The following is a 25,634-nucleotide window of genomic DNA, read 5'->3' on the forward strand; positions in this document are numbered from 1 at the left end:
AACACCCCCCGGATGCCTGACCCTGACTGCAGGTGAACTGGCCGCCGAGGCTAGGTCTGAGTCATGGTTTCCCAGCTCCGACCAGAATGCACCCCCAGCAAGAGGACACAGAGGAAGGGCTAAAGGGAAGAATAAAAATAAATGTTCGCATTTGAAATTTAGAAACACCGCTAAGGGACTTGGGCTGAAATCTTCAGAACACAACATTGTCTTCAATGCGCAGTCTCTTTGGGAGAATGTGACAGCCCCCTTTTCTCTTTAAAATTTTATGTTGAGTCTAAAATATCACTTTTTACCTGAACATGTGAAGACTATGCATGTATAGGAAGGCTTTTTTTTTTCCCTGATATCTTCTGGCCAGACATTTTTTGGTTACATATTTTTACTGAAAATCGTGCATTTTTATGTTTAATTTGACTCGGTGCAGAAAAATAATCTCAAAAAGATTACATTATATGTCATGTTTCTGGCAGAAAAGCAAAAAAAAAAAAAAAAGCCTTCAGAGTGGAGACAGTTCATCCTAACTAGTTATTTACCATGAGAAACAACAGCCTCACCAACATTGCAGTTTTGCAAAAGTGCTTCTAAGAGAGACTCCAAGGGGAAGGTGCTTAGCCGCTCTCTCCAGGTTTAACCAATCAAGGAACCTTGGGGGGCGGGGGAGGGGACGACCAAAAGCTCCCTCGCAGAGCTTGAACCTCAGCGACAGGGAAGGCGTTCAGCGGTGAAACCTCGGACCACAGCTCCGCCTACCACCACGTCTGAATTTGCCCACTTCCTCACTGGGAATTCGAACAGAAAACGCGGAGTGAGCAAGGTGGCTGTTTACGTTTGTGGGAGTTGGGTGTTTGCTTACCGAAGTGGTTTAAAAATAGTTTTCCTGCTCTCGCCTTTCGGTAGCACGGAGATGGCAGGGTAGGTCTGCGTGGCCCTGGAATGGGGAGGACGCTGTGTTCGGGGCTGAAGGATCAGGGCTCTGAGCGGGCGGGAGGCGGGGTCCCCACAGCCCAGGGCCTCTGCCAGCGGGGAGCCCGGCCGGCCGGGGACTGGGAGCTCACTGCAGACCGGCTCCCCGCAGCTTCCACCCCGACCCCCGACCCCGTAGGCCACCCTCCCTGCTGGGGCGCTTGAGGGATGGGCGGGGCACTGGGCCCATCTCTACCACTGCCCTGAGGTTGGAGCCGGGTGAGGAGAGCCATTTCCGCGGGAAAACGGGAGACCATACTGTTCAAGGACCATGGTAAAGTCACTGTCCAAAAAGCACATGCGTTTGAACAACAAAGCCTCCCTAATGCGCGCGCACACCGAAAACTGACCCTGGCTCTGGTTCCTGGCGGCAGTGCCCCCACCCCAAACCCAGCTGCAAGCCCCCTGTATGGTGAGACTCGCGGTGGGGACACCGCCTGTCTGGCCAGTGTCCTCCGCCTGGGGACAGGCAGGTAGAACCTTCCCAAAGCCCCCTCTTCCGGCTTCCCAAGTTCTCCATAGCCCCTCCACCCCCAGCAGACTGGTTTGGGGACAACTCTGGGCCCCCAGCAGACTGGTTTCCCTGGCGAGGGCGCCTTAGAGGTCCTCCAGTCCCGCGTCTCCCCGAGGCCTGAGGTTTGGGGACGCGGGCATGTCGCGCCTCCTTGGGCCCCCATACGCGGGCTGTAAAGGAAGCGGCATCGCGCTGGCAGCCTCCCAGTCGCTAAGCAGCACAGCACGTGTCTACACCGGGCCTGGGAACCCAGGAGGCCGTCTTCGGGTGTGTGGGGCTCAGGCGGGGCTCCTTTCCCAGTTCTGTGCTCCGGGCCTCGGGGTCTCCTCCCGGCCGGACCAGCAGGTGTGCCCGGGCTGCTCCGACTCTGGCCGCGCACCGAGCATGCTCAGGCCTCCGCGCGCCCCCGCCTCCCTCTGCGCGCCTCCCTCCGCCGCGCTCTGCCTCCCCTCCATGTGTCCCTTTACCTTCTGCGCGCTCCCGCTTCCTCTGGGCGCGCTCCCATCCCCTGAACGCACCCCTTCCCTTCTGCTCACCCCCTTCCCTGGCGCTCCCTCCAGTCCCTGCGCGTGCCCGCCTCCTTCGCGCCACCCTCCCTTGCGCGTGTCCCTCCTGCGCGCCCCTCCCCAGGCGCCCCTCCTCCAGACCAGGAGCCGACAGCCGGAGCTGCAGCGCCAGGTTTTCCCAGCCGCCGCGAGAGCCCGGAGGAGGGAGCACGGCCCCACACGGAGCCCGGGTTCCACCCGGATTGGTGGCGAGTGGGCAGCGCTCGCCTCCCCGCTGGCCCACAGACGGTGCCGGGTGCCCGGTGCCCGCGCCTGGGCTGTGGCGGCGCCGCGCAGGTGCTGAGGTGAGTGGGGCGCCAGTTGCGTGTGGCCGGCTCTGGGTTTGGGGACAGGGCAGGTCCTGGGGGCCGCGGTGCAGCGGGGCTCCAGGCTCTAGTGTCGCCGGACCCGGACCCGAACCCGGAGGAGGCCGGGCCCACTGCCCCGCGGTCCCCCACTGCTCCTCAGGCAGGAAGTAAGTTTGTTGGGCTGCGAAGCGCCACCCCGCTGGGGGCGCAGGGCCGTCCTGCCACGGGGACCTTGGGGTCGGCCCTGCACCCGGGCGAGCCTTCCTGCGGGTGCCCCTGTGGGCGCCTGGCCACGCGAATGTGGACGGCAAACTTGGGCTGCGGGGCCGGGGACTTGGGACTAAGGTAGCGGAGCCCTGGGGACCGCGGTGTCGGAACACCCAGCTTTGGGGACGCCCCGCGTACCAGCCACCCGCCTGGTCCCTGCTCAGTGGCGCGTCCCTGCAACCCGCTCTTCCTAGGGAGGTGTGTGTGTGTGTGTGGGGGGGGGGGGGGTGCTGTTCATTTCCGGCCACTTCGGGGGGCATTTGCAGTCTTTTGGAGGCGGGGTCCTCCTGGCTCCTCCCGCGAGACCCCCACTCCTTGGACGAGCCGGGCTCCCCGCTGGCACCCAGCCTCTGGTGCCCTGGGAGCAGGGTCTGCGGCTCGCGTGTCCCCTCTGCGCTTCCTGTCTGTATTTTCTGGCTGTGACGGGTGTGAACAAGGAGGGTCGCAGACGGGGGCGCCAGGTCTCCCTGAGCCACTTGGGGTGTCCTGTGCCTGAAAACATGGGCACCAGCATAGCTATCCGCGAGGAGGAGACAGGCTGCTGGGGACGCTGCTGGCTGTAGGGTCTCCACATCTGCAGCGCACAGGAGGCCCAGAGAGTGCAGGGGGAGTGGGGGCGACGACCCAGGAGTGGGGGTCTGCGTGCACGGGGGAGCCAGGGGAGTGGGGGCTCGTTTGCAGGGAGGGGCTGGGGAGGAGCAATGCTCCCGGAACTTTCTCTAGTTTTCCTGCTGGGATCCGCCTGGCTGGGGACAATGCTTGCTGAGAACCATGGCTTTGAATTTCATGAGACCTCTGTGCTCTTTGCTGTGACGGGGACTGGATGTGTCCAGGCACAGTCCCTTCTCTGGTGCCTCTGAGGTTGAAGGTGCAGGCCGCTTAGGGAAGGGAGGGGCCCGGGGCGTCCACCAGGCCGGTGTCTCCTGGCACCTCCTCTGGGCTGATGGGCAACTTGGTTCCGTCTGCCCCGTGGGAGAAAAAGAACCTCGAGCTAGGGAGGCAGCCCTTGGAGATGATTTCCGCGGCGTTCCTGAGAGAATTCACATTCCCCCTAACTTTATGCCTCATCTTTTTCTCATTCAAGACGGGTGTGCAGCTCCGCGGGGCCTGGGTACGGAAGATTCCTGAGGCTCAGAAACGGGTTCCATGGCGGTTTTATTGTGGCCGCCTTGGAAAACGCTATTGATTTCTGTCTGTTTGTATAAACCCGCTTCGCTGCTGCCCGGGCTCGGGGAGGAGGGGCGTCAACCTGTTGTTTTCCAGTCTGGACCCTGCCAGGTAGGCGCCAGGCTGGGGAAACGGGCCTTTTTCAAGGAGGGGCCCAGGCTACCTGCGCAATGACTTGTTTAAGGGGCAGGTCAGAGCCACGTGGAGGTTTAGTAGGCGCAGATTGGCTGGATTGCAGCCTGTAGGGGCCCAGTCTCCAGTTCCTGTATGGGGGAGAGTGGTCAGTTCTGCACCTATTTCCGTGGTGGCTTCATTTTGGGGGGCGGGGGGTCCTGAGCCCTGATAGTGAACAGGCCTTTCCAGTGACGTTGGATTTGTAACCATCCATCTATTTTTACTAGCTCTCTCTCCTCTTTATTCAGAAGTAGGTCCTCGAATCTACCCTCTCTACCCACTAAATATTTCAGCTGGAATTTTTCTTCTGAAAGGTGCACAGGATATCCGTTCCTTCAGTTTAGGTCTTAAAAACTAAAGGTAGCCCAGCCAGTGTCACTCAGTGGTTGAGCATCGACCTATGAACCAGGAGGTCACGGTTCAATTCCCAGCCAGGGCATATGCCCAGGTTGCAGACTTGATCCCCAGTAGGGGGTGTGCAGGAGGCAGCCAATCAGTGGTTCTCTTATCATTGATGTTTCTATCTCCCTCTCCCTTTCTCTCTGAAATCAAGAAAAATATATTTTTAAAAAAGGAACGGTAATCTGAATACCTGAATAATTAGCTTCTCAGCAGAACCTACCCGCCCCCCACCCCCACTGTAGTTCTGACTTTTCTGCCAACTTTGTCCGAGAAAGGTTTTAACCTGTTGGACCCTATGTTCCAAGACATAGGCATGGTATACGTTAGTCTCAATCTCTCTTTTTTATCTAAAGCATTTCATCTTTTGTGACAACAGGCTTGTATGTGATTTAAATAGAGTGAAGCTATTTCCCACGGTCAGCAGCGAGAAGCCTACGCAGGCAGATGCTGAGAGGTTCGCGGTCTTTATTTCCAGGAGCCCGGCGGTTCAGTCTGGTGACCGAGACCCGATTTATTAACTAGACTTGCTGGTCTCCGTATTATTTTGATGGTGTACTGTCAGAAGAACATTCGACCGTACATCACCAGGGTTGTTTGTACATTATACCCATATCCTGGTATGTCGAGAGACTGCTTCTAAAACACAGGAAGGAAACTGAGGGATAGGTAAAGGGAAGGTTATGAAACTGCAGTTCCAATGCTGACTTTCTGTATTCCAGCGGATCGGCTCGGGCAGGCCCTGGGGTGTCCGCCCCACCTTAGGGATCGCTGAGGGTGTGGGACTGTTTACCTTCCTCTCGGCCCCTTTGGCCCTGCCATTTAGCTGTGTCTGCACCTCTGGTGCTCTGTTCTCACCTCTGCCATGCAGCACCCCCGGTACTGTGTGCACCCCCGGCACTGTGTGTGCACCCCTGGCACTGTGTGCACCCCCGGCACTGTGTGTGCACCCCTGATACTGTGTGCGCACCCCTGATACTGTGTGCGCACCCCTGATACTGTGTGTGCACCCCCGGTACTGTGTGCGCACCCCTGGCGCTGTGTGTGCACCCCTGGTACTGTGTGTGCACCCCTGATACTGTGTGTGCACCCCTGGCGCTGTGTCTGCACCCCTGGCGCTGTGTGTGCACCCCCGGCACTGTGTGTGCACCCCCGGTGCTGTGTGTGCACCCCTGATACTGTGTGTGCACCCCTGGCGCTGTGTCTGCACCCCTGGCGCTGTGTGTGCACCCCTGGCGCTGTGTGTGCACCCCTGGTACTGTGTGTGCACCCCTGGTACTGTGTGTGCACCCCTGGCGCTGTGTGTGCACCCCCGGCACTGTGTGTGCACCCCCGGCACTGTGTGTGCAGCCCTGGCGCTGTGTGTGCACCCCTGGCGCTGTGTGTGCACCCCCGGCGCTGTGTGTGCACCCCCGGCACTGTGTGTGCACCCCCGGCACTGTGTGTGCACCCCTGGCGCTGTGTGTGCACCCCTGGCGCTGTGTGTGCACCCCCGGCACTGTGTGTGCACCCCCGGCACTGTGTGTGCACCCCTGGTGCTGTGTGTGCACCCCTGGCGCTGTGTGTGCACCCCCGGCACTGTGTGTGCACCCCTGGCACTGTGTGTGCACCCCTGGCGCTGTGTGTGCACCCCTGGCGCTGTGTGTGCACCCCTGGTGCTGTGTGTGCACCCCTGATACTGTGTGCGCACCCCTGGTCCTGTGTGTGCACCCCTGATACTGTGTGTGCACCCCTGGCGCTGTGTCTGCACCCCTGGCGCTGTGTGTGCAGCCCTGGTCCTGTGTGTGCACCCCTGATACTGTGTGTGCACCCCCGGCACTGTGTGTGCACCCCTGGCACTGTGTGTGCAGCCCTGGCGCTGTGTGCGCACCCCTGGCGCTGTGTGTGCAGCCCTGGCGCTGTGTGTGCAGCCCTGGCGCTGTGTGTGCACCCCTGGTCCTGTGTGTGCTCCCCTGATACTGTGTGTGCACCCCTGATACTGTGTGTGCACCCCTGGTGCTGTGTCTACTGCAGAACAGCCCGGGACCTGAGCCCTGTAACCAATGGGCTCATGTGCCGATGGGGGAGGCCCAGACCCGGATGAGGCCCTGCCACCTGCTACAGTCGTGATGGCGGACGAGATCACCTGATAACTCCCGTGAGCCCCCCTTTCCTCAGCTGCACACGTGGGCTGCGTCTGTGTGAGGTACAGAGCTGGGCGGTGTTAGGTTGGGCAGGTTAACAGCTGCAACAGGCGAATCCACAAAGTCAGGTGAGAAGTAAATGTATTTGGTGTGAAGGCCCAGGTGGGTGATGCTGACAGCACTCCTCCAGGTGGGGTTGGAGACCCAGCCTTCACCCAGCTGCACCTCCATCCGCACAGCGCCCGCTGCTCGTCCCCTGCTCGTCCCCATCAAGCATGGGAAGGAGACAGACCTGAGGAAGGTCCGTGCCCAGACCCGAGTCGTCGGATCTCTAGTTTTCACCCCATTTCCAGGACTCACGGTGAGGAAGGCGGGGTGCGTTCTCCGACGCGCAGTTATTATGTGTGAGGTCTCCTCCATGTTCACTGCATGTCACTCCCCTCCTTCCCCACCCCTTTTCCTGATGGAAACACCCGGACGGACATAAGGAAAAGAGGCTAATACACGCACAGTGCTCACTGCTCGAAGTACTTTTCCGCGCACTTTGCCCTCCCAGACAGGTATGCCGGATAGAGGAGGGGAACCGGCTGAGGGAAGGGAAGTCACGGGCTCAGCAGAGCCGGGAAGTGGCCGGCCAGGCTTGAGCCAGGCTCTCAGACGGTACCTGCCCAGGGGCCTTCCTGTCACTAGAGATGTGCCCAGTTGATTTCTTAGCAGCCTCACTCTGCCGCTTTTTAGCTCTTGCTTCCGTCCTTTCTTGCTGTAGCCACTGGAGCGCTCTTCTTTCTGTCTGTGTGAAAAGGTTGGAGAATTTAAAAATCCCAAGGAAAAAACATAAACCGCATCGAATCTAAAATGTGCTGCAGTGAATTCAGTGATATGATGTGGGTTTATCTGGGTCAGAACCCAGGACACACACACACACACCCCTGCCCCCCCACTGCCCCCACCACCCACACGGGGTTTTTCATTCTGATGAGCAAATTGTCCAGTTTGTCTGTCTGTCTCTCTCTCTCTCTCTCTCTCTCTCTCTCTCTCTCTCAATTGATTTTAGAGAGAACAAGAGAGAGAAAGAGAAACATCGATTTGTTGTTCCACTTATTGACGCATTCATTGTTTGATTCTTCTATGTGCCCTGACCGGGGATCGAACCCACAACCTTGGCATATCAGGATGACACTCCAACCAACTGAGCCACCCGGCCAGGGCGGAAATCTAGTTTTCTGATTTTTCCTGAACTCGTCCAACGTGCCCGTTGCCTGTGTCCCTCACAGCAATGCCATGCCCTTAGAATGAAGCAAAGGTCCCGTGCCGAAGTGTGTGGCATCCCGCTGTCATTCCTGCAATGCCTCCCTCCCTGCAGAGCTGAGAGGGGACGTGACCAGCCCCCTCTAGGAGGCTGACCCGGGACCCCCTAGGGTGTCCCCTTCTCAGGCCCACAGCACCCGCCACGCCAGGCTGGTTCCCCGTCGGGGAACCTGTTGTGAGGTTTTCTTTGCACCTTTGCTCACACGGTTCCTGCGAGGCTCGATGCCACGTCTCTGGGTTAAGCCTCTCTCGGTACCACTGGGGCTGTGGGTGTGGTGACCATCTCCGTATGCACCCCTGATGGGTGGTGTTCCACACCCCTGACGTAGCACCCGCCACGAAGGGGACCGATCCTACTAGTGTCCCTGAGACGGAGCGGGCCCCCAGATGCTGGGCATTCGGTGAGAAAACCTGGGAAGTCCTGGACAGACGGTCGCTCCCTCCCTTCTGTAAGTTGTTTCACCTGTCAGCACCGTGCGGGTCCCCGAGGGGGGCAAGGGCTTGAAACTGGAAGTCAGCCAGATCCTTCCAGATCTGAGTTCAGCCCGTAGTCGTCATGAACTGTGTGTGATGGTACGTTACCGGCCTTGCCCGGGTTTCAGTACCATCAGCCAAGTAAAGGGACGCCGAGCAGTTCGTCGGGCTGTTCAGATCATTAGAAGACGCTATACATCCGATCACTTAGCTGGGCACATCCATGAAATCAGGTGGTGCGGGCACTGGTTCTGAGATGGTCCTGAGTGCCCCCTGACACCCTTAACAGTAACTCTCGCCTGAAACAGGGTGGGCACCAAAAATCCACTTTCTGCCCCCAACACCTGTGCAGGGAGCATGCACGTCACCTGGAGCTGGTGATGGCGGACAAACGGGGCAGCAGCGGGGAGAGGAAACACTTTAAAACAGCCACGGGCAAACTATGGCCCGCGGGCCGGATCCGGCTGTCCTATCCGGTTCTCTCGCTCTCCCCTCCGCTCCTTTACTTTGAATTTATATTAGTTCACACAAACACTCCATCCATGCTTTTGTTCCGGCCCTCCGGTCCAGTCTAAGAACCCATTGTGGCCCTCGAGTCAAAAAGTTTGCCCACCCCTGCTTTAAAAGGTGCTTCTGGTGTTGAAAACTTGAGAAGGCAAGAGCTGGCTGTAAGATTGGTGACTTTTTAGACAAGGTTTCAGGGGTTCTTTTCGCTTATTAAAAGCCAGAATCAACAATTTTTATGTTTTGGAAAAAGAAATTATTTTCCGTATGTGAGCAGGGTAATTTCCGCTCAGAACCCTCAGAATACCTGATTTTCACAACGAACGAAATCAAAATGGTGCGATTCTGGGACGGGACTCGGCCTCCCGAGGAAATGAGGGTAGGACGCAGAAGTACCGCCGATTCCGTAACCATCTTGAGGTTTCAGAAACGCGCACAGAGCACTCCTTTGTTGTCACCGATACCATGTCCTCCTCACCTTGGGGCTGAACTCCTGTGTGTAAAATACTTGTACCCTGCAGGGCTGTGCACGTACAAGCCCTGGCCTGGCCGTTCACGCCGCCTGTGCCTTGTCGGCTTGTCCTGGAAATTTCCGGGGAGGACAGAGGTGGCCAGTGGAGTGTGCTTACGCTGAGGCAGGTCCGGTTAGGAGGAGAAGAAAATCAATCAGAAAAGATGGCATGACCCAGCCCCCCACATATGCTTTGTGAGGCCCGGTCCCAGGCCCACGGCCATCATCGGAGCCGCCCAAACTCAGTATCATCATCAGGATCAGGACAGCTCTTCAGCTCTCAGAGGCAGAGATGACTATGTTGGTCGTTGGTGCCTCAATAGCTGTTAGCCGGCTATTGATTCCAGACTGCGCAGGATTCGGGGATGAATCGGGAGCCCACCCACTGCTTCTACTGTGTTTAATCAGCGGCGGCACATCCTCAGAGAGGTCATGCTACTGACGTAATGTTGCTCATTCCTGGGAAAAGTTACAATACAAGCACGTTATCTCCAATTCTTGGAACTAAGCAACTGAAATAGAGGTTTGTCTTTAACAATAGTTGTTAATATTTAAATGTAAATATACTCTTTCCCCCTTGAAACCAGTAGGGAGTATGATTTCCTTCCACCTGATACAGGGTCGTCATGATGAGCTTAGGGTAGTGGCTTGGGCGGGAGCATGGGCCACGTAGGATCTAGAGCAGGGGTCCTCAAACTTTTTACACAGGGGCCAGTTCCCTGTCCCTCAGACCGTTGGAGGGCCGGACTATAGTTTAAAAAAAAAACCAACTATGAACAAATTCCTATGCGCACTGCGGGCCCGGGATGAGTTGGCTGCTAAGCAGGACAGGCAGCGGCACCCGGCGGGCCGGATACATGTCCTCGGCGGGCCGCGTGTGGCCCGCGGGCCGTAGTTTGAGGACGCCTGATCTAGAGCATATGTACTCTCCACCCTCCCCGTGGCCGGGTGGGAAGCCTGTGGGTGAAGTTGGTGGGGCCTCCCTCGCCAGGTGCTGTGGGCAGCGGCCCCTCTGCCAGCCCGCGAGTCAGCCCTGAGCTGTAATGGTTGCAGTGCACACAGGACATGGTGCCCGCAGATGCGTGTTCACTTGTTCCAACAGCCAACATTCCAAGGGGCAGTGGGACAGTAGCCCATCTCTCAGTGACCGTTTGCTCTGTCCCTTGCTCCTGTGAACTGGCCACGTGGACTCTCTGCTCCTTCCTGTCTGTGGACCTGCAAGGCAAGCCCACGGCCACTCACACCGCCTTGAGTCGTGTGAGTGTGTTTTGAGGGGGGTTCTGAGGGCTCCCTCGTGGTGGAGGAGGGTCTCATGGACCTTTCCCACCCCCTTCACGGCCCGTTTCTCCTCCCGTCTCCTGCGGGAGGGACCGAGAGGTCGAGTGGGCCGCCCTGCAGTAGAAGCGGCCACACTGCCTTGCTGACATTGTCACCGGTGTTTGTGGTTCACTTGGTGGCAGAATCACGGTCCCGAAGCTTTCTGTGTGGGGCGACGGAGGGTGCGGTCTTACACGCTGAGCAGCAAATGTCCCGAAAGGCTGCCCCCTGAGCACCTGCTCTTTGCTGGCCACTCAAGTGCCTTTCTCTTGTCTTCAGCACATTCCGAGGTCTCGTCCACCAGCTACTAGAATCTAACCCAGCCGTGGGCAAACTACGGCCCGCGGGCCGGATCCGGCTGTTCTATCCGGTTCTCTTGCTCTCCCCTCCGCTCCTTTACTTTGAATTTATATTAGTTCACACAAACACTCCATCCATGCTTTTGTTCCGGCCCTCCAGTCCAGTTTAAGAACCCATTGTGGCCCTCAAGTCAAAAAGTTTGTCCACCCCTGAATTCTAACCTAAAATTCCTAGTATCACACGATCTCCCTCATAGTGGAATCTAATGAACACAATAAACTGACACACAGAATAGGTCCAGAGACATGGGAACATGGAGCCGACTGACGAATCTCCGAATGAAGGGGGTGGGGAGGGAAGAAGATCAACCAAATAACTCATATGCATATATGCACAACCCTGGGACACAGGCAATAGTGGGGTGAAGGCCTGGGGAGAGGACAGCAGTGAGGAGGAAGGGGTCAGTGGGAAAAAAGGGGACATCTAATACGTTCAGCAATAAAGAGGAATTTAAAGGATTCCTAGTAGCTTCCCTTCCGTTTTTTCTTTCTGAGCATCAATCACTGGGACCCTGTAGGTACCGTTGAGGGGACACGTGTGCACGTGGAAACCAGGTTATTGTGGATCCATGCTTCCGCAAATGCTACTCAGTTCTTTTATTAGTAGCGAGTGCCAGTAGATCCTAGTCCAGTGGTCACCAACCGGTGGGCCATGGACCACGGGTGGTCTGCGAGGTCTGATAGGTTGGCTGTCGCTGGTTTAAGGAAACCTTCGGAGCAGCGGTCACCAATTGTATGGACTGTAACAGAGTTGAGTACTTTGGAAAAAAAAATCATTTCTGTTATTCAAAGCAGCAGTTTTTTTGTTCTTAGGAGTTAATGAGTATTTACATACTTGAGTAATTTCTTCTAATGTAGCTCTTCCCATCAATACCTGAAGGGTAACTGTTAAGAAAAGGAACGTAATGTGATGGTTTCCGCAAGTCCCAAGATCCGAGTTTTAGGACGGGAGCCAGTCCGCATGGGCGCAGGTGCTGTTTGTGATGTGCGAGGTAAAACACCCCGAAGACGGGCCGTTCCAATGCTGGTTCCACCGCCACCGGCTCTTGGGTCAGAATAGGGCCTTTACCTCTCTCAGCGTCACTTTCCTCATTCTGCAGTGAGGGGGAGCGGGGGGGGTGGGGGTGGGGGTCCCTGCAGGGCTGTGTAGACACTCAGCCTGCTGCCTAGGACGCAATTAGACCATTCCTAAAATAGCCGAACTTACCATTCCGGTCTTATTCTCCTGATGCCTCATTCAGCCTGATACTTGCGTGGTTGAAGAAATAAGTGAAATGCCATTCTTTTAAAATGCCCCATCCGGGTGACTTCATCTGCGGGGAGACAGGCCCGCTCCCCGGGTGGCGTGGCAGCAATGCTGTCCTCGTCCTAGGGTCAGGATTAGAGAGCCTTCGATGCAGGTGGCGCTATGTGAGGTCTCCCTTGGAGACATGGTTTTGGCTGCGGTCAGGAATCTTCCTTATTAGCAAGAAGGAAATAGCGAATTCTGTGCATTCCTCCTCGTTCAGCGGCAGCCTGTCCTGCAGACCTGGGGGTGTGGTGGGGAGTGGGGGAGCGCCCACATACTACAGAGCAGGAATCTAAGTGCATTGCTTTTAACCAAGGGAGAATGCAATGTAAAAAAGGTGGACACATTGTTAAAATTTGGAATGCAGCGCCAAGGGGTGCATTCGTGTTGACTCCTAAGAGCATTCTCATGGTGCTGTGAATCTTGCAGCTTGGCGAGCGCCACAGTGAGGACTGGCGTGTTGTTAATACGTGCGCCGCCAGGGAAGCTGACACGTCTGAAGAGAAAGAGGTTCACGCTACTTTACTCCCGTGCATTTGTATAACCTTTAAGTGAATGTTTCTCTCCCTCCTTCCCGTGTAGGCTTCCTGTTTGTTTATGGAAGTCAAATAACACTTAGTGTTTTGTTTATAGTTCATCATTTAACCTCCTGACTTAGATGTCTTAGTTACTCTGATATTTCTTTCTGTATTTCTATCTAACACATACAATAAGAACTTATTTACTGTTTTCCATTGTGATTTACAGTTTCCCCTGCTACCTACCAAGCTGACTCCCAGGAGAATCTTAGTTCATGACTGACCTCCATCCACTTATTTAGACCGTATAGAATCTAACCTGTGATTCTCTCAGAGAAATCGGTCTGATTGTGGGCTTCTCACCATTAAAGCCCAGCATTCTCTGCCATTAGATTATGGCCAAGGTGCACTGCATACTACAGTTTCTAAGTGATTCCCTGGTCACCAGGCCACATACCTGTTCAAGTCCCAGTGAATACTTTCAGGGGGAGGTTTGTTTGAAATCCCACCAAGTCTGCCTTCATAGGCTTGTTAGAGCCACAGAAACATAGGTACACGGATGGAATTCACATCCCCCAATTTCCACAATTAACCTGGGCTGAGTAACTAAAGGGAGTGGAGGGGCTGTCCCCGTATATCTGAAAAGAATATAACACATTATCCATCAGTGGGAATTATTTGAGTTGGCTATGGATCCTTGATGTTAGGTTCCCTACTTCTCCTTGACTAAGAAAGTCCATTCCAGCAGGGCTGAGGTCGGCAGTCTGTCGTTCAAAACAGGATTATCAGTGACGTAGGAGATTTGCCAAGGACCTTCACGTCATTTTCATCTCCAGATTGGCCTTTCCTGGGAGCTTGGGAGAAATGCAGGACATTGTCCTATAACCCACCCCTCTATCCTTTTAATATTGTGACTGTTAAAAGTGTTTTTATAGAATATGAATTGTTACCTAACATGAAACCCATGGATAAGTAGCATATTTGTGTAAGAGTTCCAGGAACTAGCTTTTGGGGAGGAGTCTGATCTCAACAACTGGATGTTCCAGTACCAGGATACTTGCTGACTCTCAACCATAAAAATCAGACCTCTGCTTGACCAGTTCCAAGATAATCAGCAGAATGGACTGTGCTGACTTACAAGAAGAGACCTTTCAACCCTTCTCCCGCTAATTTCTTTGTTCTGCTTCCCCTCTCCCTCCTGATAAAAACCCCTGCCTGCACTGAAGTGTTGAGATACTCTTTGGGGTGGGAGTCAACCATCTTCTCAGGTTGCTGGCACCTGAATAAACCGTCTTTCCTTCATCATTCCAAGTACTGGCTTTTGAAGCAGCAGGCAACTGACCCTGAGTTTGGTATTCCCCCACCCCAGACCTACTGTATCAGGATGCTCATTTTCTCAGGGGATTCATATTCACTTTAAAGATTGATAGGAGTTGGTTCACATCATATTCTTAACTAACTGAACTAATTGGTTCCCTGCGACAAGGCCACATCTAATCAACGTTCTTAATTTTGTGTCAAGGTTGTAATATACAGACTTAAAGACAGGTACAGTACAGTTTGGCCAAAGGGTGATCAGAATCTAGTGGTGTAGATAAAATATACTTAATTTTTAGAAATTCCAGTAGAATATGGTCACATGAATGGGGCACACAATGCTGCAGAATCATTGCAGGGAAGTATTTGCATTTTGGGGAACACTATCCCCTCATAGCCCATGTTGGTGGGGTATCTCAAGCCATTCTTGCTTGGACTGATCTCAGGAACCTCCAGTATGATTCTGTCATCTTACTATCAAGGTAACTGATCAGCCTTTAGTGAGTTCCTCTGTGACCAACTTTGAGGATAGATTCGGGAAAAGCCATGTTCAATGTGCTCTCAGGGAGCTCTTTGCTACGTGTGGAAAGAAATCCCAGGATTACAGTGTGATGGGGGATGTTATGGTGGTAGGTGCCTAGGGGTTATGGGGAAGACTTGATAATGGAAGTAAAGTGGAAAGATGGGCAGGGTTTGCAGGTTGGGTTTGGAAAGAACGCTTGAGAAAAAGAATGTGGTGCACACAGTGGCCTGGGGTCATGAGGAGGGGCAGGTTTAGAGAATGGCACTAGGTCCCATTGGCTAGGGTTCCACCTTCCTGATCTCATCATCCCCTAGGGGCCCCGCCTCCATTTACCCTCACCTTGGGGATTAAGTTTCAGCATGTGAGTTTTGGGGAGACAGAGATATTCAGGCTGTAGCAACTAAAACACCACCCCCCACCCCAGTGCCCACCAAAACACCTGCTGCCCGTGGCCCTCAGCCCTGGCTGCTCATGGCACGCACTGGGTCCCAGGTGAGGATGGTTTGGGAAAACACAGTGTTTTAAAGCTTCCCCGGTGATTGCATGAGTGCAGCATAGATGGTTTAAGAGCAAGGATGGAGTGGGATGGTCTTTGGATATTTTGGGAAATTTAATCCCAATGTATTCCTTGTTGCTCAGTGTTTCATGGCTTCAGACCTGTCAATCTACATATGTCTTATGTCCAATTTTTTTTTTAGAATAGGTTTTCAAATATCTTTTTTTTTTTTCCTGATTATAATAGAAACTTCTTTTTAGGAAGAAATACTTCCAACCATTGGGGACATTCTATGAGAAAAAAATATATATGGGTTTTCTAAGTAAATTTGAATCATCATTAGTAATGCTAGTCAAACACTTACAATGAACCAGGCACCTTGCTAACTGCTTCCATTGTATTATCTCATTTAAACCTGTAACTGTCCTACGAGCTAGGCACTGTGAAGACCCCTAGGTCCTCAGGGAGAGAGCTGAGCATTAGGGAGATTGCGGCACACGGGCGAGTCAGTGACAGGACCTATGTCAGGCCCCTGTATGCCCACCTGAGCTTTTAACCAGCTCAGGTCCTTGCTAAGGTAGCGATTTTTTATGTGTAATGATCAGCATGTGGTTCAAAACCTACGCTTGTACACACAACTCTCAGAACTACATTTTCCTGTAAGGACTGCAAATCTTCATGAGTTATAGGGGCTCGGGGAGGCATGCCAAATGTTAACAACTATTTCAAAACAGAAAAATTTTCATACCAACATCGGTGTCTGAATGGAAACAGAATTTTTAGCGTTAGAGTCGATTGGTAATTTGTGTATGTAAATTACATGTTATAGTCATTATTCTGGGTGTACTTGAATACTCGGAATTCACTGTGTAAATATATTTTTCATGCAGATTGGTTTCCAAGTATTGCTAAGCATGTAAAAAATATTGAGATTGATAGATATTTGTTCCTCTGGCCACAAATTTAAACAAAGGGAAAAGAATGACTCCGACTGTGGGCCGTAAAACTGGGGAATGGGGATTTATTTCTGGGTCCAAATGCATGTGTATCCATCACTTGGAACCTGATGTTGCCTTTACCAAGTGCAGCTTCTGCAGCATCTTGACATTTAAAAAGAGTTTCAGCTGCATGTCCTTCGTTCTGACAGAGAAGATACACTGAGTAACATGTAAGTGACAACAAAGGATCTTTTTAATCAAGTACAGTGGCTAATCTTCCCTGTCACCTTGGGTAGGCCGCAGTTCAAAAATGTGGCCAAGCACTGGATGATGTTATGTCTGCTGTGAAGGTATTTCTTAGGTGAGATTAACACTTAAGTCAGGAGACTTAGAGTAAAGGTCTGCAATGTGGGTGGGCCACATGCAATCAGTTGAAGGTCCTAAAAAAAAGATGGACTGCCCTAACCCGTTTGGCTCAGTGGTTAGAGCGTCGGCCTGCGGACTAAAGGGTCCCAGGTTCGATTCCGGTCAAGGGCATGTACCTTGGTTGCGGGCACATCCCCAGTAGGGGGTGTGCAGGAGGCAGCTGATCGATGTTTCTCTCTCATCGATGTTTCTAACTCTCTATCCCTCTCCTTTCCTCTCTGTAAAAAATCAATAAAATATATTAAAAAAAAAAAAAAGATGGACTGCTCAGAGGAAGAGGGAATTCTCGAAGATAAGCCCCCCATACCCACACACACCCTCTATCCGTCTGCTTCTCCAGAGAACCCAGGACCCACTACATCGGGTTCCTCGTTCTCCCTATTTCAAGAAGGCCCTCCCATTGTTCTTCAAGGAACTTTACTTGGACATCCTTGTCCACAGAGTTGCCAGCGGACTTAGCAGAGTGATGAGCTGCGGATGGTACCAATTTCTACCAGCTCCAACTTGGGTGACGTCTCCTTACGCATCAGGCCATTTTAGAAATGCCGGACAGAGTGAATGGGACTCAGGAAGTCCCATGGGGAGTTTGTGGCAAGCTGCACATTTGTGGTCTTTCAGCGTCCAGGTGTGGCTTTGGTGTTCTAGGCAGAGTGGGATCATTTGGAAACATTCCAATGGAGTACCCATCTAGAATTCTCTCTGTGCATCCATTTCCCTTCAGATAAGGAGTTCCACAAGAGGAGCTGCGGTGGGGAGGGATAAGGTAGATGTGGCCCTGGCCTTGATGGGGATTAGTGACTGGTGAGGAGACTGGAAAAAGTAAACAATCAATACTTAAAATACAAAAGAACTTGTATGCATATATGCAAAATCCCCTGAACACAGACAATAGTGTGGTGAAGGCCTGGGGAGGGGGGAGGGTGCAGGGTAGAGGAGGTCAATGAGAGAGGAGGGAATGGACATCTGTAATACTTTCAATGATAAAGATAAATATTAAAATATACAAATAATTATAACCTGAAGTATGTGCTCCGAAGGAGAGAAGGAAGGTACTGAGATGGAAATTATTAGAAAGGACCTACTGTAGATCCCCAAGGAAGCACTGCTTCTTGCTGAACGTAAATTTTGAGACGGGGAAGGTGAGAGAGAACAAGGGAACCCATACACATAACCAGGGAAGAAAGATCCCAGCAAAGAACTTGGCACACCAAGGAGAAGGAGGGCAGGAAGAGCTTGACTCTCAGCGAGCGGGGGTCATGTGTAAGCTACTGCACTGTCATTGGTCAGACTGAGCCGGAGAGGAGGCCTGGGGAGGGGAGGCTGTGAATAGAGCTGGGGTAGGGAAGCCATCACTGGATGAGGTTCGAGTTGGTAGATTCCAGTTTGAGAGTGTAAACCGGAGCCCTCCGCTTCACACTTTCCCAGTTAAACCCAGTGTGGTGAAGGCCTGGGTTTAATAGGTGTGACTTCATTGTTTAAGGCACTGGTGGGACTCCGAGACACTAACAAGTACATTACTTTTAGTATGAGCATGACCGGCGTGAACGTGGATCGTAAGGCTAGCTCGTGGATACCCGTCCAGAGCTTGCATCTCAGGCTCCTGTGGTGGGTTGGGGGGCTCTCCATGCGGGGAGAGGCCACCTCTGTATCTCCAGCCACTTGAAGCTCTAGACTGACTGATTTGTGAATTTTAATGACTATCTCTTCCCCCTTCCCCTCTCCAGCCCTGCCCTCTCTTTCCCTTTCTTCCTTTTTCTTTTTACTTCTTATTACTTTTTGTTATAGTAGTAAATGTATATAACTTATAAATTTTTATATCATTTTAAAATCTTTATTGTTGAAATTATTACATATGTCACCCTTTACCCCCCCATTGACCTCCTCTAGCCCACCCCCACCCCCTGCCCGTGGCCTTCACCACCCTATCGTCTGTGTCCATGGGCATCTATGCATTCAAGTTCTTTGGTTGATCTCTTCCCATCCACCCACCTCTCCTGCCTTCCCTCTGAGGTATGACAGTCTCTTCCATGCTTCTGTGTCTCTGGGTCTATTTTTCTTCCTTTTTCCCCTCTCAAGTCCTTATTGGAGGCTAACAAGCCAGTACAGCCCTGGTATGGTGAACATGTCGCCCACGCCCAGGTCTGCGTGGACATGTGGAATTGTCAGTGTAGCACTCACCCCCTCCCTGAAGGGTGCCGTGCAGGGTGTGGTGATCACCGTGCCCATGCCTGGCTCTGCGTGTGGAATCGGGCCCTGTAGAACCCGTGCCCTTCACGGAAGCATTTAAGCAAAGGTCCAGCTTGGAACGTGCAGAGCTTCCATTCCCTAGCTTGTCAGATTCCAGTGTACAGCCCCGCCCGCCGCGTTGTTGAAAGGAAGAGTTAAGGTAATTATCCATATCCTTTAAGAGAGGAGCGAGCTGGGCGTGAAGAAGTCGGACCGAGACCCTGATTGATTCGGACTGGCTGCTGATGTTGTTTAATTTCCCTGGGTAGTGCCTGAACTTTCCATTCCAGTTTGTCTTTACAACCCCTTGTATTTTTAATTAATTTTCCGTAAAGGTTATATGTCTGTGAGCGTGCATTTTAATCGTGTAAAGGGTGTCTGGTCCAAACTCAGCAACCTCTCCATCACCTTCCCCAGCTCTGCCTCCTGGAGGCCATGTTGTTATTATTTCTCTTTCCAGAGAACTTCCCGTATATGAGCACATATATGTGGAGATGCTTCTTCCGTTAAAAAGAAATCTGAACATTTGCTATGAAAGCGACAGCACGGGAGGCCCTGCCCTCCCCTGAAGAGGGGTCTTGGATGTCAGTCCTCATCGCTCTGTCCACAGCTCTCTTTCCTGCAGCGACCATGCCAAGGTCAAGGCCATGCGGCAAGAACCCTGCTCACATCATTTAATGTTACCTACGGGCCTTTGCCACTGGAAACATTATTTTTGTCAACATAGGTGAGTCTCTCTGTAGAATAAATTCCAAAAAGCAGAGCTGGAATCTCACAGTAAACAGTAGAGCACTTTGCATTTGTAACTTTTTTTTTTTAATATATTTTTTTGATTTCACATAGGAAGTGAGAGGAAGAGACTGAAATATCAATGATGAGAGAAAATCATTGATCGGCTGCCTCCTGCAGACCCCACACTGGGGATCAAGCGCGCAACCCGGGCGTGTGCCCTGACCGGGAATCAAACCCTGACCTCCTGGTTCATAGGTGCTCAACCACTGAGCCGCACTGGCTGGGCTGCCTATGTAACTTCCATAGATATTTCCAGATCACCCTTCATAGAAATGGTCACAGTGTACAAACAGGGTCTTCATAACCTTTGAATCTGTTCAGTGGCCCTTACTGGTCAGCAGAAATTCATTCCATCATCCACCAACGTGAGTGGTCTCCGAAAGTCTTACACGTGACCACACACTGGGCGTGGCAGCTTGCACGGGACATTCGTGTGCAGGTTGTGACGGCTGTGACTCCATCCTCTCCAGCTGGAAGGCTCATCTGGCTCCAAGGCACTAGCATGCTGGTCACCTTAGGAGGCAGTAGGTGCCGTACGTACGAAAGACCATGCATGTCCAGACAGCCCAAACTGCTCTTTGAACTCGTACAGTAGGTGGAGGAAGCCAAGAACACGTGTTCTTAGTGTGGGCGGCCTCAGGATTTGGCGCCCAAGGGTGACCTAGCTGATCTTGGGAACCCGTGCTCAGGTACGGGAAGTTCACACTAACAGTGTTGAGCCCTGACCGTCTGCCTGGACCTATACTGACACCTCACAAGATTTACTGAGAGGCTTGGTTTCCTAGCGCTACACGGGCTGTAATTAGTCTCTGACGTGGGATGATTTATCACCGGACATTTCCTTAGAAATGAGTTTGTGTTTCGGGGCTGAGAGAGAGAGTTAACATTTCAGATGCACAGCTCTCATCCTGCACCACGGACACCCGGACTGCGCTCGGGACCACCAGGCAGCCGACGTCTCGGCAGGGCCAGGGTCACCCGACTCCAAGTGGAGTTGACGTGTGTAGTAAGAGCGTGAAGAACCTACATGGGCGATTTTATTCTTCTTGATTAGGCCCCGTGGGTTTTTAAGAACATACAAATTAAAAGAATTTAAGATGTGGGTTAGTCAAAGCTAAGAATCCAGGAAAGCCCCTTTAACAGTTCCACAAAGACAAATAAGCCAGAGATGAAACCCCGGACTAGCAAAGCGTGAGGACTGAGCGAGAGAATTCCCCTGGGAGGCCCCCACCCAGGATGAAGGTGAGGGGACCACGTGCGGGTAGGTCAGCAGCGTATCCTGGGCCAGGAGAAGTGGGGACAATTTCACACCCACTGACGGTTTGGAGGGGGGCGTGCTGGGCCAGAGGAGAGCCGTCTGCATCAGTCTCATTCCCTCTTGCGTTAACCAGGCCTGGAAGCTCAACTTGTGTGCAGCTCAGTCTGGGACTTGTAGGTTAAGATGACTTTGTTGTCCATGGAGGGTTCTCCTCTCTCGGAAGCCAGACATTTCCCAAAGCCTTGGTCTGTGTAAGTTTCTATCGAGACTTCTCAGCCTCTCCGGTTTTGTGTGTTTTAATCTTTAAAAGCCTCCCATGGTTAGGATTCCCCCGAGGGGTAGGTTAGATTGTGACCGTTACCAGGCGTCTTCCGCAGTGTCTCTTATTCTATCTTATTCCAAGCCTCCCTTGACTGTGGAATGTCTGAGACACGCAGTGTCCGCAATAGACGGGTGTGTCACAGGCCACTAACCCCTACCTGGTCAGCCCGCAGGCTCTTATAGGAAGGGTGGGAAATGAAAAAGCAGTGGTCTCCATGGTGCCTTGCGATGTTTCCTCATCCGTATCCCCATGACGCAAGGAGGGGACCGTTTTCCTGTCTGTGACCTCAGTTCCTGGCACATTTCAGTGGCCCCACGGTTCACCGAGTCAACAAACCCCGTAAACCTGCGAGTGAATGCTTTTGGTTCCTTTATCTGACACCTTTTCTTATACTTTCTGGCCAACAGCAAGCAGAGATCTGGGTTTCTGGTAGATGCATGCGTTATGATTAAGAAACATTTATTCAGTATTTTTTGTCCAATCATTAACTACGACAACTCACTGGCAGTCCTGTAGTCTTATCCTTGACTGTGTTAGCGCCTTAGCGCATGCTTGTTTGGAATGAAATGATAATTTAGGTTAATTTAATGTATAAAACTGAGCGCAGTGTGGCAGGGGCGCGGGGAGAATATAGCTTTAAACCTGGAGAAAACTCATCAGGAGTCTTCCTGACTTTTTCATGTGCCGTGGCCTCCTTTCATTGAAGAAAATGGAGACAGAGGTTCCGGGGCATAATGAGGGGTGCTCAGCAGGTGGCGAACAGCCATGAGGAAGAGAGAAGCCTCCAATGGGAGGCTCAGTGGGGATTCTGGGGAAGCTGCACAACTCAGGTGCAGTCAGACCGGAAGTGGCAGGGCCGGAAGTGACGTCGGATCTCCTGTGACGTTTACCTGGTTAGAACCATCCCTAGCTCACTGCTGCCCAGTTAATACGATTCATCTACTCGCTCTGGCTTTCTAATTTGTGTCCATTGTTGCTTTTTTTTTTTTTCCCCTTTCGCAATGAATTGTTTGCTCTTTTTCATGGGTGGACTGGATTGGTTAAGTCACCTTCTCCTCAGTTTGGGGGGGCAGTGTCCTTCCTAGGGGCCACCAGATAGACCGCGAGCGGCCCTGTGGTCCCCTGCCCTGTGCCATGTGGCCCCGCGTGTGTGGCTAAAGTTACCGGTAGTCAGGGGACTTGCAGAAGTGACTCTGCTCTGTGAGTCATTCTTTGAGTCATTCTCAGAGCCCGCTGGATGCCTACTTTACTTTTTAAAATTTAAGCCAGAACTCCGTATTTGCCCTAGCCCAGTGGTCGGCAAACTCATTCGTCAGAGCGGCAAGCATGTGGCTCTCGAGCTGCAGTTTGCCGACCACTACCCTAGCCAGTTTGGCTCAGTGGATAGAGCATCAGTCTGTGGACCAAAGGGTCCAGGTTCAATTCTGACAAAGGGCACGTACGTGGTTGCAGGCTTTTGCCCGGCCCTGGCCCTGGTCCAGACGTGTGCAGGAGGCAACCAATCGATGTGTTTCTCTCACGTCGATATTTCTCTCTGTCTTTCCCTCTCTATTCCACTCTCTCTAAAAATCAATGGAAAAATAACCTCAGGTCCTCCGGTGAGGATTAAAAAAATATAATACATAAAAACATATTTGATAAAATTAAGTGGCGAGAGGGGGAAGGGAGCAATGCGGTGCTTAAGCAGTGGGGCATTCAGGCCGATTTAACTGTGGGATGCCCCCTCCTCCTTCCAGAACAGGCACCCTGATTGCATCTCATCCGTTCCCTCTATTCTCTTTGTGATTGATTGCTGGGAATCAAGGACAGCCCTAACATATCCAAGAAATTGCCCGAGATAATTTGCGCCTCTTCACTCTTTACACTTCTGCCAGGAGTTCCCCACAAACCCACCAATTATGGGAGGATCAGAATCCACGTTGGAAATCTATGCCAAGTTCACTCAGCTGCTCAGTGCCAGGAATTCTTGACCTGGAAGATGCCGGAGGCTGGGGCTAAAGGCAGCCACATTCATCATCGTGTGTAGGAGGCGCCACAGGGCAGGCGGGGTCATGCACCCAGTGGAGAGATTGCAGGCTCCACCAGTGCAGTCCAAAGCGAGCTCGGCTGCGTGGCCCGGACCAGGAGTGGGAAATACCTCCGCACTGAGCTGGGTGCTGCCCGGAGCGCCGCTCCTTCCAGTAGAGCAGGGGAAGCCGGCATCTCTGTGGTCCTCAGTGTTGATTTGCACATCCCATTTCTCGTTCAAATTGAAGGCGCTGCAGACTGTGTGTACCTGAAACCCTTAAAGGAAAGGGACACGTTACTACCGGGAAGACGAAGATGGAGCCTCTGGGTAACCACTGTGCAGTGGGCCTTTATCTGCTGGCAGATAATCCGTGGCTCATTTTTAATCCTCTGCCGGGTCCCTGTCCTGTCTGCGCGCCCCTCTTCCCCGCTGATCACAACCTGAGCCACGCAGTTCCTGCTGACCACCTGTGAATCCTGCTGTAGGAGAGCGGCCGAGAGAAAGCCCCGCTTTCCCACGCGGAGGTAGTGGTACTAGCAGCTGATATGCATGTGGCAACATCAGCGTTTTAAAGGTAACGTGCTCACAAACCTCACGAGGACGATTATGAGGAGGAGGGTGAGGCTTAGGGTCGGTCAGCTGACTTGCCAAGGTCTCCGAGGCGGGGAGGGGCTGAGCCACGTGGGCACCAGCGAGAATTCTGTTCTCCCGCGATTACTCTGTGATCTCGCCACTCACTGAGCTCCCGCGAGCATGTGCAGTCAGGTCAGTGTGGGTGGAGCTCCCGCGGGCATGCGCAATAGGGTCAGTGTGGCTGGAGTTCTCCGAGCATGCGCTTTCAGGTCGGTGTGGCAGGACTCCTGCGAGCATGCGTCATTTCATCAGGTCAGTGTGGACGGCGATGACATCCTGAACCAGGGAGAACTCGGGATGCTTAGCGTGTCGTGGTGGGAATTCGGAGCGAGGGGCCTTCACGTCGGAAAGGCTTTCCAGGGCTCCGTGATGGGATTTGAGTTTGCACAGCCACGAAAGGAAACCACAGGGAGGCAGCCGAGCCGAATGGTCCAAAATGCCCAGGATGTCCCGCCGTGGAGCGAGTCCCCGTCACCAGAGCCCTTCCCAGATGGCGGGATTTTGCCTTCATAGCATCCCTAGGTCAATAGATTGATGACGATGTCTGACAGAATCACTGTCCAAATATACCCTATGGAGCTTCGGAAAAGTACACCCCATAACCTCCTGTGGACAGATATTTGGGAAATGCCTTCTTTGCCAATTCATCACATATACCAGGACATTGAAGCCCTCAAAAATTATTCAGGAAGACAAAACAAAATTCTACGAACTTTATATAACCTTGAATTTCTCCAGATTAAAGATTTTAGTATTATTTTTAAATACCACAAAAGCTGCCTTTTCTTGTGGTAACGACATCGTTTGCAGCTGTTTGGGGCTTGGGCAGCTGTTGGCAACGAGAGCAGGAGGACCGAGCAGGAGGACCGCGGCTCCCTTCGCGGACCCAGAAACCAGTGGGATTGCTGGTGCCGGGTGGGCAAGGAACGCGTTTGTAGAAAGCCTCAGAAGTGACCACCTGCCCATGGCATCCGGTCTCCTTCACTCCCATGTACAGATGCGGAGCGTGTGTCTGGACTTGGATCTCAATTTCTTAGAACAGGCCTGGTTTTCCCTGGATGGGTGCCTGCTGAGGTAACAATAAGATGCTCTGAAAATTTCATGGAAACTGAACATCTGCTGTGCCAGTCTCTCTGGGAGAAGCCAACTGCAGGTTGGCCGTCTGACCCGGGTGCTGAGGACGCCGGAGCTGGCCACGTGGAGAAGGGGCGATCCTGGTCAGCTGCTGCTCACCGTCCCACCAGAGTTCATGCCGAGTGTGTGGACGGCCTCCAAAGCCTGCTCAGCCGCCAGGCAACACCAGCCTCAAATGCCCCCTGACGACAATTGCATGGCGACTCGAAGGGACACGCCCGGTTGAGCCAGGACCCACAGAATATGCGGAACGGCGACCCACGGAAACGTGACATTTCTGGATGGTTTTCTGTCCAGCAGTCCATACCCCAAAACAGGCTTGTTTTGAATGAGAAGGGAGATAATGTGTGAAATTCCTCAGATGGAGGAATTTCTGAACAGCTGTCTGGTTATCGTTCTTTCCATAATCCCACCCCCAGGGCCTTTTCCTCCAGTAGCCTCAGAGGTTTCATCATCATCTGCCATTGTGACGTCATAGCGATCCTCGGGTGCTCCCAGGGCACAAGCAGAGAATGCTGGCTGGGCCACGTGGTGGTCCTCTGCCCTGTCCAGCAGCAGTTTAAAGAAGTCCACCTTTTATATTCGTATTTATTTTTTCAGATTGGATGGAATTTTCCAACGTAACAGATCTTGATTGTTATGACAATTAGAACTTCTCGTGGCTCCTGATTCCGCACAGCAGGGCCAATTTCTGTTTTTAATTCTAGCTTTGTTTATATTCAGTCCTTTTCTCTCTAGAGAAAAAACAAAAGGGAGGGGACCTGGATAGTCTTCTCTGTATTCTAGTTGTTTGGAATCAAAGGGCATTTTCCATGGAGT

At 52.6% G+C, this 25,634-nt stretch overlaps 1 protein-coding gene across 3 annotated transcripts in view; it reads left to right on the forward strand.

Moving 5' to 3' along the window:
- Positions 1 to 745: 745 nt before the first annotated feature.
- Positions 746 to 25,634, forward strand: part of CNTN4 (contactin 4) — a 476,106-nt gene continuing 451,217 nt past the window's right edge. Inside the window, exon 1 of one of the 3 annotated variants that reach the window (XM_080672715.1) lies at positions 746 to 817. The gene's annotated coding sequence lies outside the window, so the exon portion shown is untranslated. Of the gene's footprint in view, positions 818 to 2,123; positions 2,331 to 25,634 lie in introns of those variants that run through there. The other 2 variants (XM_080672714.1, XM_080672716.1) reach the window with 2 other exon arrangements.

Source organism: Plecotus auritus (assembly GCF_963455305.1).
Source record: "Plecotus auritus genome assembly, chromosome: 6".
NCBI classification, from domain to species: domain Eukaryota; kingdom Metazoa; phylum Chordata; class Mammalia; order Chiroptera; family Vespertilionidae; genus Plecotus; species Plecotus auritus.